This window comes from Pituophis catenifer, unplaced genomic scaffold (assembly GCF_029215685.1).
Source record: "Pituophis catenifer annectens isolate HBS135680 unplaced genomic scaffold, rPitCat1.0.hap2 SCAF_2, whole genome shotgun sequence".
In the NCBI taxonomy this organism is placed as follows: Eukaryota; Metazoa; Chordata; class Lepidosauria; order Squamata; family Colubridae; genus Pituophis; species Pituophis catenifer.
The window spans coordinates 123968408-123983490 of NW_027256882.1; the positions used below are offsets into that span (position 1 = coordinate 123968408).

Consider the following 15083-nt stretch of genomic DNA (forward strand, 5'->3'; position numbering starts at 1 on the left):
AGCAAGAAAGAAACCCTAAAGCAAACAAATACAAGGAAAGGGAATTAGGTCATGATGTAGGAGTAGAAAGAAGACAGAAGAAATAGCATAATCATGATAAAGGTGAGAGGGGCAGAGAAAAAGAATAGATTAAATAAAGTGGAAGTGAAATCAAAACATTATCCAGGAAAAAGTAATTCGGCAAGCAGATCTAAAGGAGTGTAACCTTAACAAATTCTGCTTCAATATGTCTCCCACAAAATCACCTCTGATTCTATAATAACAGTCTTTATTCTGGCACAGAGCCAATCCTTCAATGTATTTGACTCACTAAGCAGCATCAAAATTGCAGCATATATTTCTATCTGCAAACATTCGGGAAAAAATGTAGGCAAGTGCTGGTGGACCCTTAACACTTGTGGTTCATTTTCACATACATACTTAAAAGGCATCTCTCCACTGTCTGCCTTCCTCTATTTACTACTCCAAATACAAAATATACAGGATGAATATTCTGTTTTATACCATTTCAGCTGTCCTCGGGACAAGATGTACATTCATTCATGCATCTATCTAACTCTGCACAATGTGTATATATACATATTACAGCGCACAGAAGTGCATGCGCACACACACACATGCAAATCTCCCACATTTTTATCATTCTTTAACTACCTAGGTTGGGCACGATAAAATGTTTAAAGGTTAATGCATTCCTAATAGATCCACAGCGAATAATCTTGAATATATCCTCTGGATATCATTTATCCAGATCATTTATCTGAAAGGATTAGCCATGTGCGCCCTTTGAGACTAGGTAAATCTGGGTTGTATCCAATGAATTTTCTCACCTCTTTTGGTCAACTCATTTGTCACTTCCTAATTCTCTGTTTATCCTACAGACCTCTTTGGCTGTTGTGGCAATAAGAAAACAAATACAGGCAGCGGATATTTTTTTAATACTATCTGAAATACCAAATCTTTCTTTTTGTCAACTGCCACTAAATAAATGGTAGTGAATGTTGCAGTTCAACACATCTAGTTGGGAAAGAATTATTTACTACATAGTCTTAAGAAGAAAACATACATTTCACCAAGAAAAAAGACAAATATCATAAAAATATTTAAAGACTAAATCCCCAAATTTGGAAATGAACACATGTATGATATTAATAACAACCCAGGCTGAGTATGAAAAAAATAGCTACAGAGCATATTAGTTTCTTGATAGCTGCCCAATTCAAGCTAGGTTTCTGTGAATTTATCTTGATATCCATTCTTCCATACTGACACTGCTTGGAATTTGATTGAAGGACAGTACAAAAATAACTTAAGCAAATAAGCAGGTATAAAATAATTGCACTCATCCTGTGATTTAAACCAATTTAAGCTTCAATTGTAACTCAAGTCAGGCGTTCATCACACAGAATTAACAAGCCATTATTAGACTTCTAAATGCTATTATGATCAAAAAGATGTAGGCCCTTATAGGGAGAACTAGACAACTGAAACACACTCTGTTTCTATTTCTATTCTGCTTGCAAGCATGGAGGAAGATATATTTTTTGTCCTTCAGTCTCCTTTCATACTTCCTTCTCCAATGGCTAGCTTCTGCCTCCATTTACAATTCCTTCCTTCTTTAATGATTTCATAATCCACTCTAGACTTAAAAAAGAACTGGAAAAATCTGGATGGTTCTAGATTATGTAATGTACAAACAATGTGATAGATTAGAACTATTTTTACAAAACCTAGCAGAGGCATCCAAGCCTCCTCTGCAATGCATGTCGATTAAGAGGTATGCAGCTTACTTTCTCCTCAGTGTTCACCCCTCTCCTTCCCCATGTTTTCTCATTTGCAGGTTGCTGCTAAATGGAGCTGGGCGGACTTGGTATAAAAAGAGATAAATGCAAAGGGGAAAATACAATGGGCCTTATAGATGTAAGATTGGAATTATCAGATAACTACAAATACATCTGCAAAATTAAAAAACAACTAAAATTTACATAAGTTAATTATATATTAATAATAATTATATAAACTAAAAAGCCAATTTGGTGTAGTGCTTAAGGATCATGCCTAGAAACTAGGAGACTGTGAGTTCTAGTTCTGCCTTTGACATGAGGGTCAGCTGGGTAACTTTGGGCCCGACACTCTCTCTCAGTCCAACCCATCATGTGGTCTCAAAGATGCTTTTTTCCAAAAGGCAATTGGACTTTCTTGGGACTTTTTTTTTCTTTGAAAACATTTCATTTCTCATCCAAGAAGCTTCTTTAGTTCTGAACTGAAGGGGGTTCAGTTCTGAACTAGGGTTGTTGTTGTGGGGAAAATAGGAAGAGGAAGAAGTATTAGATATGTTTACCACCTTGAGTTAATTATAAAGTAATTACAATGGGATAAAAATCTAGTAAATAAATTATAAACAAAATCTATACATGATAACATATGAATATATATTTATTCCAATTGTATTGCTACTCATATATTTATTCTCATTCCTCAAATCATTACTATAACTTAATCAGAGACACTGCACTTCATCCTCTCATTTATGGGAACAACTATGACCTGTTAACTTGTATGCCTGGCTACTTAGTCTGTTGCTCATGAGCTACTTCAAGACTTCTGTGTGTTTGCCATTGCCTTTATACTTGGTAAAGGAATGGGGCCATTGTCAGGTGCCTCAGAACTTCATACATTTTGGCAGAAAAGTGAAGCAACACATTTTAGAGTCTGTCACAACATAAGAAGAGAGTGATACACACATTTGATGCTCTACTTCAGACAGCAAAATGCCTTGGGCTGACAATGAAGTTTGGGGCCCTCTGCCATTTCCTAGCTCTCTCTGTTTTGTGTGAACTTAAGTCAATTCACTTGAGTGTGAGAGAGCAAAATTAACATCTAGTTCTGATATGCTGAGGCTGCCAAGCACAGACTTACACTTTCTTCCACTTTAAGGAAAGCATCATCTTGTACAAGTAGCAACCAAACAATTCCAGTACAGAAGACATAACACCCATACACTCACACACAGAGTGCACAGTTCAAAAAGATTCCCACTAAGATAACCATGGTTGTTTTTTATATTTATTCTTTGTGAAGTATTCCTTTATCTCCCAATGGTGAAATTCTCACTGTCCCTTTCTATTAGCAAACACCATCCACTTCCTGCGGCCTTTGTAACTTGCTGTGTGGCACAGAGCGAGATGCGTGTGCTGTGATGTTTTGTTTCAAAGCAAAGCTGTATTCTTAATGCTCTTGCACACTCACTTGCTACTTTTATTAGTCCCTCTTTTTTATATAAAAAAAGATATTGTTACCATAGTAACCCACAATTTCCTGATATCACTGTGGACGATGAAGCCAAGATGCCAGACTTCAAAGCTCTGTGGCTATACTCTGGATATTTAATGCTAAATCCCATGCTTGTGGGCCAGCTGGAAACCCAACTACTGAACCCATGCACTTAAACAGTCTTCCACAGCCTATAAATAAAAATAATCCTTGATCAGATGCGTTGAACTACCATCATTTTCAGCCAGCATGGCTACTGGCCCACATAATAAAAGTTACAGTCAAACACACTTCGCAGCAACACTGTGTGGATAGGGGGAGCTGTTCCATTACAGCGTACCATACTGGATTTCACAGTAAAGTGACTTTTGTTTATTAGTGGGACTTTATAAAACCCATGAGATCATTTGAAGTTGTCCTGAACTAGTGTTTCATTCTATGGCTACCTGGAGTTTGCAGGGAAAATTAAGCACAGCAGGCAAAGGTAAGGCAGAGGCTGTCTCGCGAAGCAAAAGAAGGCAGCAATAAATAGACCCTTAGATATCTCAAGAGAGTCCTAATGGTTGAGGTTTTTTTCTACTAGATTAATCTGCAACGTTCTAAAGGCAGATAAAGCCTTGTATAAATAGGATCTGTTATGAGATCAGCCTCACCCTCTCTGGAGTTATTGTCTGGCCTGCTAGGAAAGCCTTCATCCAATTTTGCATACAAGATGGATGCTGGCAGAAAATGATTCTCAGGTCTGAGGAAGATGTATATGGAGTTAACTGATATTACCTTGACAATACAACTGGAACAGCTGGTTCCTCCAAAATTGTATAGCATCAGCTGCTCTCCACCTTGTTCCACAATTGAAGTAGGAAATGACAATTGCTGGGCAGCAATAAGACAGACTGGGGAAGGAGATACGGTATGGCACACTTGGTGTCCTGTACCACACATGCACATCACTCTGTATCAGTTAGAAGCGAGCACTACCTTAAAGCTACCAGTGACCCAAATTAAGAGATTATTTGAATATGCAAGCATTGATGAATTAATAATGTACCTGCAGTTTTACAGAGATGCATTTTACTATGTGTCTTCTTTAATCTTTTCATAAACAGAAAACCATTTCAATTCCAAAATTTTATTTCCATGCACATTACAAAACATATAATTTGCTCTCAGAAGCCCACCTCTCTTTTGCCCATTAATCTGTCCTACTCTCCTGTTTCATCACTTGTTATCACTGATCCATAAAATTAATATCCCTTCAGCCCCTAGATAAAAGGAGCACTGTGGGAGAATTGAGGAAAACACAGAAGATATAAAGATCAGGTGACAGTGGAAGTAATAAGTGGATTTGCTGTTTAGATTTAACTGCTAGGTAAACATCCGAGGACCCCAATTAATTGTTGGGTTGGTGGAAAATCACTCCCATCACCAAGGGACTTTTCTCTCCACTGCCACAAGTAGGACAGCAGTCATAATAGCTGGATGAGGAAGCTGAAATGAAATTTAAGACTTTTCCCTAGTTTGGATTATATCCCAAATCAGAAAAGAACTGTAAGAAAAACTGACACCCAATTTGAATAAGTGTGAAATTCCAAACTAGGTAAGTTTTGAACTTCAGCAACATTGCTAAAGAAATAATGGAAACTAGAATGATACCATTCAGATATCCTCCAGATTCATGAAACAAATTGCTGTGAGCTTTCATGGGCTTACTATTATGTTCCACTGGGGCCCCAAACAAAGTATCTATCATCTATCTATCTATCTATCTATCTATCTATCTATCTATCTATCTATCTATCTATCTTGTGCCTTGGTGGCGCAGCAGACTAAAGTGCTGTTAAGTAGCACCAGCTGCCTACAATTACTACAAGTTCAAATCTCACCAGGCTCAAGATTGACTCAGCCTTCCATCCTTTCGAGGTAGGTAAAATGAGGACCCGGATTGTAGGGGCAATAAACTGACTTTGTATAAAAAAAGAACACCACTTGGGGGGGGGGGGGGCGAAAGCCCTACTAAGCAGGTAAATACAAAAGTATGAAGGCTATTGCTTAACGCATTGTAAGCCGCCCTGAGTCTCCAGAGAAGGGCGGCATATAAATCAAACCAATAAATAAATAAATAAATATCCGTCCATCCATCCATCCATCCATCCATGCATGCATCCATCCATCCATCCATCCATCCATCCATCCATCCATCCATCCATCTATCTATCTATCTATCTATCTATCTATCTATCTATCTATCTATCTATCAGGGCTATAGTGCAAGACAGATAGAAATACAAATATTTCCCAAGCTGGCTTGTGCTTCAGGCTAGTCATCATGGTAAAGTGCTTATACTGACTGAAAATGTGGTATATATTAGAACAATGGCCATTGGTTTTTCTTCTATAATCACTAAATTCAATCAATGTTAAATAACATCTGGACTGATATAACTGTCTTATTTGTGTTGCTTATTTTTGTAATGGTAAGGTAAGAGAAAGTACTTCATCTAAATTTGATGTCTTTTCTTCTAAATATAAAATGCTAAATGTATATTTCTACTTTTTCTGAATTATTACTGATGGTTTTCACAGCCACCTACTCAAAAGTCAGCCTCTCTTTGGAACATTGTAAAAAACCAACACCACCTCTGCAAAACTAGCCACTCAAATTATACTCTTTTTATCCTATTTGGGGTGAAATAAGAGTTTCGATCTTATTGTGAAGAAGAAAACAGAAGCATCTGCTCTTTAAAGCAGAACAACTTACTGAAATATATAAGCAATCATCAATGGTATCTCTATATTTATCCTCAAGTCAGCAGTAATGGTACAGATCAGCTGCATATTACATTAACTTTAATTGAGCAGTGATTCAAAAGAAATCAGCAATGCAGCCCTGCCTTAGCCTAGATCTCAATTGTTATTATTTCAAGCCTTCTTTTACACTGAAGCACCTTACAAGTATATTTATTTTGGCTATTAAAAGCTTCTTTAAAATAGGATATTACTAATAGCATGATTCCTCAAGTTTTGTCTTTGCTTTGTTATGTTTTTTTTTTTATTATTTCTCTATTTCTCTATATGCTCAAGGAATAACAGTTTGGGGCTCTGAAGACTTGAAGAGAACCTGTGACTTTGGAGTGTTTTCTGATGGCCTAGGCCTAACTAAGTGGCATAAAGCTAAGCTGTATTGGGCCTGATAAATACTTGGATGTGAGACTACAAGGAAATTCCAGGGTGATATGCTAGATGTGTATAGAGTAGCCATAAAAGTTTGAAGAGGTGTTACAGATTAGGTGTGGAGTTTTGAAGGATTTGAAGAGATGGTACAAAACATATTTAAGGTTTTTCTCCTTTTTAATCAAACTATTAATGAAACATAGCAAAAGCCCTTTTATTTCTCCAACCTCAGCTCTGCAAGTATGAATTAGAGTTTCTTACTGCTTTGCAATATGTGAACAATTTTCCTTCTCTTCAGTTAAGAGAGTTTTTTCAAAAGCACAAATGAAATATTTTTTTCTGATCTTTAACTCTCAGCTCTAGTCAATTCCAAGCAAATATTCTAATTCTACCTCTATCTGTTCTCCCAAAAGCAAGGGTTTATTAGGTATCAGTAGCCAGTTTTTTCTCAGTTAGACAGCTGGCCTTGTTAGCTGATGGTCAGTTGTCAAATAAGCCTCATGAACGTCTTTCTTTGCATCATCTTCAACCCCATCAAAGTCCTGTGTGATAACTGGATAAGGTACTGTATTTTTAAGAAAGAAAGGGCATTTTCTGCTCTTGTTTTGCATGCAAACTGAGATCAGAATATGCCCCCAGGTAGAAGGAGTTGCTGAAAACAGCACTTTGAATGTGTTCACATCAGGAACATTCTTTCTTAAATAGCTTATTAAAAACCTTCTCCAGCTATATTCAAACTAATCAGAGGTCTAAACTGTGTTGCTTGCTGCATTCAAAGCTATAACAACATCAATAAGTTCTTCAGATGCAAAAGGACCAAAAGATTGATAACATGGATTGAAAAACGTGGAGAGCAGTATTAGAGGACTCTGTTCAGATTACCTGACCCTTCTTATACTACTACTACTACTACTGCTACTGCTACTGCTATTACTACTACTACTACTGCTGCTACTATTATTATTATTATTATTATTATTATTATTATTATTATTATTATTATTATTATTGTCAAGAATGTATTAGGTAATTTATATAAGTATAAGCATGAATTGAATACATACAATAGATACAAATAGAGGAAACGTTAGGACAGGGACGGTAGGCACACTGGTGCACTTATGCATGCCCCTTACAGACCTCTTAGGAATGGGGTGAGGTCAACAGTAGACAGTCTTAGGTTAAATTTTTGGGTGGTTTGGGATGAAATTATACTATAAAAAGGGAAATCAGTGTGTCTTGAGAATGGTAAATCAAGTCAGATTCTTTCAGTCTACAAAATCTTTATATGAATAATAGCATTATGTTATTCCTAGATCATTGATTTCTTCCCAAAATTCTGTCTGTTATTGATGGTGTAATATATTTTACTTGCTTTGGGGAGGAAGGAGGATACCTCAATGGAACCTCAGCTACAAAAAAAATCAAGGTTCAAATCTCACCACAGTGCCACTATGTTATGAGGGCATATCTTTCTTTACACAGCATCCTTTTCTTATCCTTGCATATCTGGCAGGTAGCCTTCAATTTAAAATCTTTGACTTTAAGAACTCCCCCTTTTCAACTAATTGATAATTCCATATCTTCCTTTTACTTCTAGCTGTAATTGTCTGCCAGTTAAAGTCTTATCTCCCAAACTATCTAACAGATGCTTCAGAATTTGGATAAACTACATTGGAATTTTGGTATATTTGCATCATGGGTTTGCTACCTGATCTCTCACAAAACATAATCCCCAGACTCCTATTCAGCTGCCACCAATTGTTGATAAATAAATAAAAATCAAACTTGGGAAGAGATGGTTGGCTAGGTAGAATAAACTTACTTTAAAAGTGATTAAATTTTCAGAAAATAGATTTTTATTTCTATCTCCAGGGTGAATGCATTTTTTTTCTACTTATTAATTTGATTTACTGAATTGATAAGCCTGACTAGCTCAAACAATATGATTCTGGGTGGCATACAACAACAACAACAACAAAACAAAGGATAAACTGAAAAAGAACCACATAATATTAAAGCATACATTAACATATAAATACAAATATGAAATGCAAAATATAAATTGGTGACCAAGCACTATAATAAAAACAACTAAAAGGAGAATCCATTTAACCGGCCTTAAATGTAGGAGGGGAAAGGGAGGTCTTAATTCTATTTTGACAAAGCCCATTTTGCTGGTCCCCTACCCATACACTGTATGGTCCCCAGCAAATTTTACATATGGACTCTGAGTGAATGTAATTCAGAAATATCTGAATAGCCATCTATTCCTCCTCTGGAGGAGGAGGGCCCCTAAAGGGCCCAGTGCTCTAATATTCTCAATCTGTATGATCATTCTGCTAAATTGAAAACTTAAGAAATCAGCTACTACAGGTAGTCCTGTTGAATATTGTTAAATGTTGAACAATGCAGAAAAAGTAGCATTAATTCTAAATTATATTGTCCTGAACTGCCCACCATCAGTCAGAAATCACCAAAATCAAACTTCAGCTTGTAAACAGAACAAATAGAACTTTAATGTAGAATTTCAACCATTGTATGGCTCTGCAGTGGTGTCAAAAGATTACTCTTAGACTAATTAGAGATGGTTTTTATATCCCATTTTCTTTTTAATTCAAAACAACAAACGATGAATTCCCTAGATGACTATGCAGATTGGATGAGCCACTTCCTCAAAGGAGTCCTGTTGTTCAATCTATAATTTATTAAATGAACATGAAACTTTCCACAACACACCCCCCCACCCCCAACCCCAAATACATAACACCTTCCATTACATGTCTGCTTTCCAAGATATTGGCAGTGCATATTCAGGGACTTTTTCTAACGACAGTGTGGTTTTGCAATTCCATTCTGAAGCAAATTCTACTAAATACAAGGAAGGAAAGAAGATATAGATACGACCTTAGCCATATCTTTTATTAGCCATTCAAAGCACTAGTTGGTCTATAGCACTCATCTATGTCCCCAATTAAACCACAGATATTGATATTGCCATAAGTTATCACTGATTCACATTCAAAACAAAAAATGATTGTCTATTTTTCATGGTTCCTAATTTTCAATAATCGCAGCCTATTTTTCTTTTTTTCCCTCTTTCTCTCCCATCTGAAAGAAATAATTCTGAACAAAAAGATCAGAATACTTATCAACAAATGTATAGTTTTTGCACTGGGAAGCAAAATTCAAGTTACTCACAGAACTTTTTTTCTTTTTCATTTGACAGCTGTGGTCATTAAGCAGACTAACATAATCATGCCAAGCAATCACATCTCCCTCTAGAAACAAATGAAGAAACTAACTTAAAACATAACCTCAGTTGCTAGTAGAAGACAACTATTAGATGTCAGTGTTCCAAATAATACCCCCAACAAAAGAAAATCTGAGGCTTGAGTTTCCTCAAAGTTACATTTTATTAGAGATGTCATATTGGCACATCTAGGAAAATCCAAATCTGAAAGTTTCCAGGTTTTCACCACCCAAAGAAAAGTTCAAGTCCCTGTCCAACACCCACAAGTCCATCACATAGTCCAATCAAACATCACCCCAACTGGAGATGCCTCCCAGTTCCAGCCTTCCAGGTGCCAGACAAGTTGTCCTTGACTTCTTGAGAAAGGAATGTTAGTATGACTATACGTATATCACCCATATTCCATACAATCCCCCCTCCCAGTTTCCCACAGTAGTAAACATGGCAGGTCTGAAGGCCTAATACAAAAGATGGCATCCAGGCCTGACATTAAAATTAGTAGGATATTTAATCTGTTAATAGTTAATACTCAGGATTCTAGAATCCTGAGTTACAGTTTCCTTCTGTAACGAAAACAGCTTGCTAGTATTTCAAATCTGGAGGATTTTAAAATTTAAAATCCTCCAGATAATCAGCAATTTTCTCGGTCTTTTATGACATTGAACCAATGATCTCTTCCTATTAACAGGACACAGGAGAGCCAATTTGGTGCAGTGGTTAAGGCACTGGACTAGAAATTAGGAGACTGTTGAGTGCTAGTTCTGAAAGCCAGTTAGTCATTCTCTCTCAGCCCAACCCACCTCACAGAGTTGTTGTTATGAGGAAAATAGAAGGAGGAAGGAGTATTAGGAATGTTCCTTGCCTTGAGTTACTTATAAAGTAATAAACCTGGGATAAAAATCCAATAAATACATAATACTTCTACAATGCCATCATTATTTTTAGGTAGGGATTTGTGGCCATTCACACAGGATTCTATATCATTTATTTGCTGACATAGTTTATATAGTCAGTGGTGAGGGATGTTATCTGTTTAAAAAAAAGATCTTGGTAAGTTTTGAAAGAATAAGGGAAAATCAGTATCAAAATAAAGTATGTTTTTTGAACTGCCTGATAAACTAGAGTGAGAAAAGTGTACTCATCTTTACTGTACTGGCTATTGTCTCAGTTATTTTCCAAACGGGATGATTAAACATTCTTACTGAAGGAATTTAAGAATATTATAACAACAGCAAAAATAACATTACTGCCAATTACTCTTATTATATTGTGCCATGGACTAATCAGTCTCATCTTTACAGCAACCTCCCAAAACTCTAGACACAGATAATACAGAGTTACTGCTTAACTATATTGTTATCCTACATTCAGTGTTGATTCAGATACTATTTTGACCTACTCACAACTATAATTTTATGAAGGATGAAAAATCACTTATTTCAAGCCTACAGCTCTGACCTCATTTTCATCCTAGTGCTGTGCTTTCCTGGCAACTTCCACCCAGTACCCAGCAATAATGTATTCTAAATGTTCTGATTTTCAAGAGATTGTCTTGTTTTGACTCTGACTGCACATGATGTACAAACAACATGCATTTAAACTTCATTTTGTGTTCATTTTCAGAGACAACAGCTTGAACAGAAGGTGTATCACAGATAGCTAGGAAGGTGCAGGGTTTAATAATTCTCTCATCTACTGGCTTTGTACTGAAGTTCTCCCATACACAAGTGTACATCTTCTAAAAGAGTACCACACTTGCGTTCCAGGCACAAATAAATATTGTGAATTCCACAGAAGGGAAATCACAGTACAGTTAAATACAGATATGGAACTTGAGGGCTACTTATGCCTGATGAATGTCTCAATATTTTTTTCTTTTTACAATCCCTTAATTTGGATTGAGTCCAGGCAGCTGAATGAACCTGAGCATTTACTAGCCAGATGCCCTTCCTGATGCCTATATGGAGTTTACAGTAGATATTTTGTCTTTGTGCCCTGAGAGACATATTTGCTGTTACCTAGGATTGAATTCTCAACCTTCTGAGTAGGAGATGAGCGTCTTTACCACTAGGCCACCATTGTGCTCCATGAATGTCTCAAAAAAGGATGAAACCAGTGGCACAGTGCCTCCTATGGGTCAGTAGCCAATATAACAACATACATTCCCCTCTGCCATTTCTCTGCTGAAAATCTCCTTCAGCTGAAGTATTTTCCCTTCAAATACATATACTGTGAACATAGCCCGCATGCCAGACCACAGACACAAAATGTGCATCCTCATGAGTGAACAATGGCTATTACAGAAGTACACAGATATCCCAGACACTTCCTTTGCTAGAGTCTCTATAAAAACATGGAAGAAATTCATAGAAATAGGTTTTGTGAGGAACTGCCTTAAAGCTCTAACAATCTCAAAGCTACACTGTAAAAATTGATGAATATGCAGTATATAGTTAGGATTGGTCCTATGATTTTTAATTTCTGTTTTGTATTGTACTAAATCTCATTTTGTTTCTCTCTCTGAACAAGTCCTTAATATTTGGAAAATTGGAAGGAAAGGGAAGAAGAGGATGATCAGTAGCAAGCTGGATGGATTTAATTACAGTGGCAATTGGCGTCTGCTATTGGGACACACAAAAGACTGGATTGAGGATACATGATTCTGGAAAAGTCTATCTATATAGTCACCAGGAGTTGACAGCACTTAATCAATCAACGAATTGCAAAATTGGATCTTTGATTTTGTCTTCTTAAATCTCTCAGGCTATGGTCATTGTTCTTCGAGGAATCTGTAATATTTTGGGGTAGACGATTCTTCATTTGTTTCTACACCTGCACTCTCTTTTATTTTCTCTGGAGTTCTTTTACTTTGCAATTTTTCTTAAGTAATTTGCATACTGCTATGGCACAATAATCTAGGCAGCTCTGTAATTATCTCTTTCCCATTGAATGGCTGAATTTTAACATTTACAAGTTTAACGAAAGTTTTTAACATACTTTTAAAGAAAAAATAAATAAAACTTGATTTTGTTTATTTCCTATAGGTTTGATTTATCTGCCAACCGAGGGAGGAAGAGATAAATCCTCTATCACCATGTCTCTATGCTTACATGATCAGGAATGACATGATTTCAATTATTGTCTTTTGACATTTTAATCCCAACCCCAGTGTACAATGGGGTTAAGAGCTGGATGTCATGTGAGATCTCACTGTGCAATTGATGATGGCAGAGGAAACTAGCAAACTACTATCTCAGTGCAGAAGGTGGAAGCCTTGGTAGTACAGTGGTCTAAGGCACCCTGTTATTAAGCTGGTTATTAAGACCAGCTGTCTGCAATTGCTGCAGGTTCGAATCTCGCCAAGGCTCAAGGTTGACTCAGCCTTCCATCCTTTCTAAGGTAGGTAAATTGAGGACCCAGTTGTGGGGGCAATAAGCTGACTTTGTATAAATATACAAAAGGATGAAGGCTATTGCTGAGCACATTGTAAGCCGCCCTGAGTCTCCGGAAAAGGGCGGCATATAAATCATTTTTTTTTTAAAAAAAAAGCATGGTGTGGAGACCCAGACGGCTTCTAGGAGAGGAAGTTATAACTTCTAACATTTTATCTCATTGGCCTCAACTTGCGGGACTGCCTTCTGCCACCGATAGCCTCCCACCGTCCAGTACGCTCCCACAGAGAGGGACTCCTCAGGGTGCCGTCGGCCAGGCAATGTCGGCTGGCGACCCCCAGGGGGAGGGCCTTCTCTGTGGCAGCCCCCGCCCTCTGGAACGATTTGCCCCCGGAGATAAGAAGGATATCGGATCTTCGGGTCTTTCGCCGAGCCCTGAAAACTCTTCTTTTTCAGCAAGCAGGGCTGGCGTGAACCCTGCCCCCCTTTTTTTTAGTTTTTAATGGTTATTAATTGTTTAGTTTTAATTTGTTAATGGGTTTTAATTCGCATTGTTTTAATTCGGGCCAAAGTATATAATTCTTTTAATTAATTTTAAATTTTGTATTGTTATGTATTTTAGTTTTGGCTGTGCACCGCCCTGAGTCCACTAGGAGAAGGGCGGTATATAAATTGAATAAATAATAATAATAATAATAATAATAATAATAGCTTATAACATGGGTGTCAAACTCGATCATGTCATGTGACCTCATGTGTCATATCATGACTTTTTTGTCTTTGCGGAGCTGGGTAGATGTGGCCTGCACGTGATGCATCTGGCCCACGTGCCACCAGTTTGACACCCCTGTATAACATTTAAATCTATTTGTTTCAATATAATATGTAACCCATCCTTTAGTTGTGTCTTTATTTTATCATAAACTGTTGGGTTTGAATAGATCCCATTTCAGCACTTTCCAATAACAACTCTTATGTCAAGCGCTGGGGAAATCAGGAGATTCAGGTAGTTCAAATGAGTATAAAGATTTATTGCAAGCTTAAGCTCTCTACCAGAATCTGAACTGCTAGTGGTCGAGGGAAGTGAGTGGGAGTTAAGAAAGGAATTCAAGGTGGGCTGGAGACTTAGATCTCTTGTGGGCACGCAAAGACTGATGACGCCTTTGACTCCTCCCTCAGGTTCAGCCTGATCATCTCCTACATCTTATATGTAGTAAATACAAATTTCTTCAGATACAAATCGAAATATTTCTGAAATATCATAGAAGTGGGTATTTTAAATTTGCACTGCCTCCTACAAAACATTTAAGCATCCTCTTATGGAAATCAACTGCTTTGACCTCTCAGATGATCAGAGACAGGAAACTGCACCCAGTGATATGTTATATCCTATCACTTCTGACTGAACCAGGACATCTTATTCCATATAACATGCTATTATAACTCTAAAGGCTCAAGGAATGGAGAATATGAAGTATGTCTTATTTCCCAGAAAAAGGAGATCAGGGGGCGTGAGTGAAGGCTCTGCTTGAATGAAGATTTGGGTCATGTTTTTCAAACAACACACATGTTGCACAATTCATTTGCAATTCGTAATATTTTCAACCTCTTAAACATGTGCAATTTGCTTGCTGTTGCTGCTGTGCATTAATTTCTTCTAGCCTAATAATGATCTTATTACTGCAAGATCATAACAGAATGCCTACTGGCTTTATCAGTTTCATGAAACAGCTAAACATGACTCAGTAAGTCATCATATCATCAATAGGACCAGAGTGTATATCAGTGAACTGCCCCAGAGACTTATGATCCTCTGTCTGTGGCAATCTCTACAGTCACAAAACCATCTCTAAAAATGTAGTCTTTGTGTTAGTGTTATTACAATAAATTATAAATGTACGCTTTTGTTTTTATTTTACTCTTATGAATAATGTTGGGTTTTCATAAAAGAGAAATAGCTTATAAGTATTGGTAGCAGCTTCTTTTAGAAAAAG

General features: G+C 37.0%; 1 protein-coding gene across 1 annotated transcript in view; it reads right to left on the bottom strand.

Moving 5' to 3' along the window:
• SHISA6 (shisa family member 6) overlaps nt 1–15083 on the bottom strand; it is a 316519-nt gene that overhangs the window by 278623 nt on the left and 22813 nt on the right. The window lies entirely within an intron of this gene.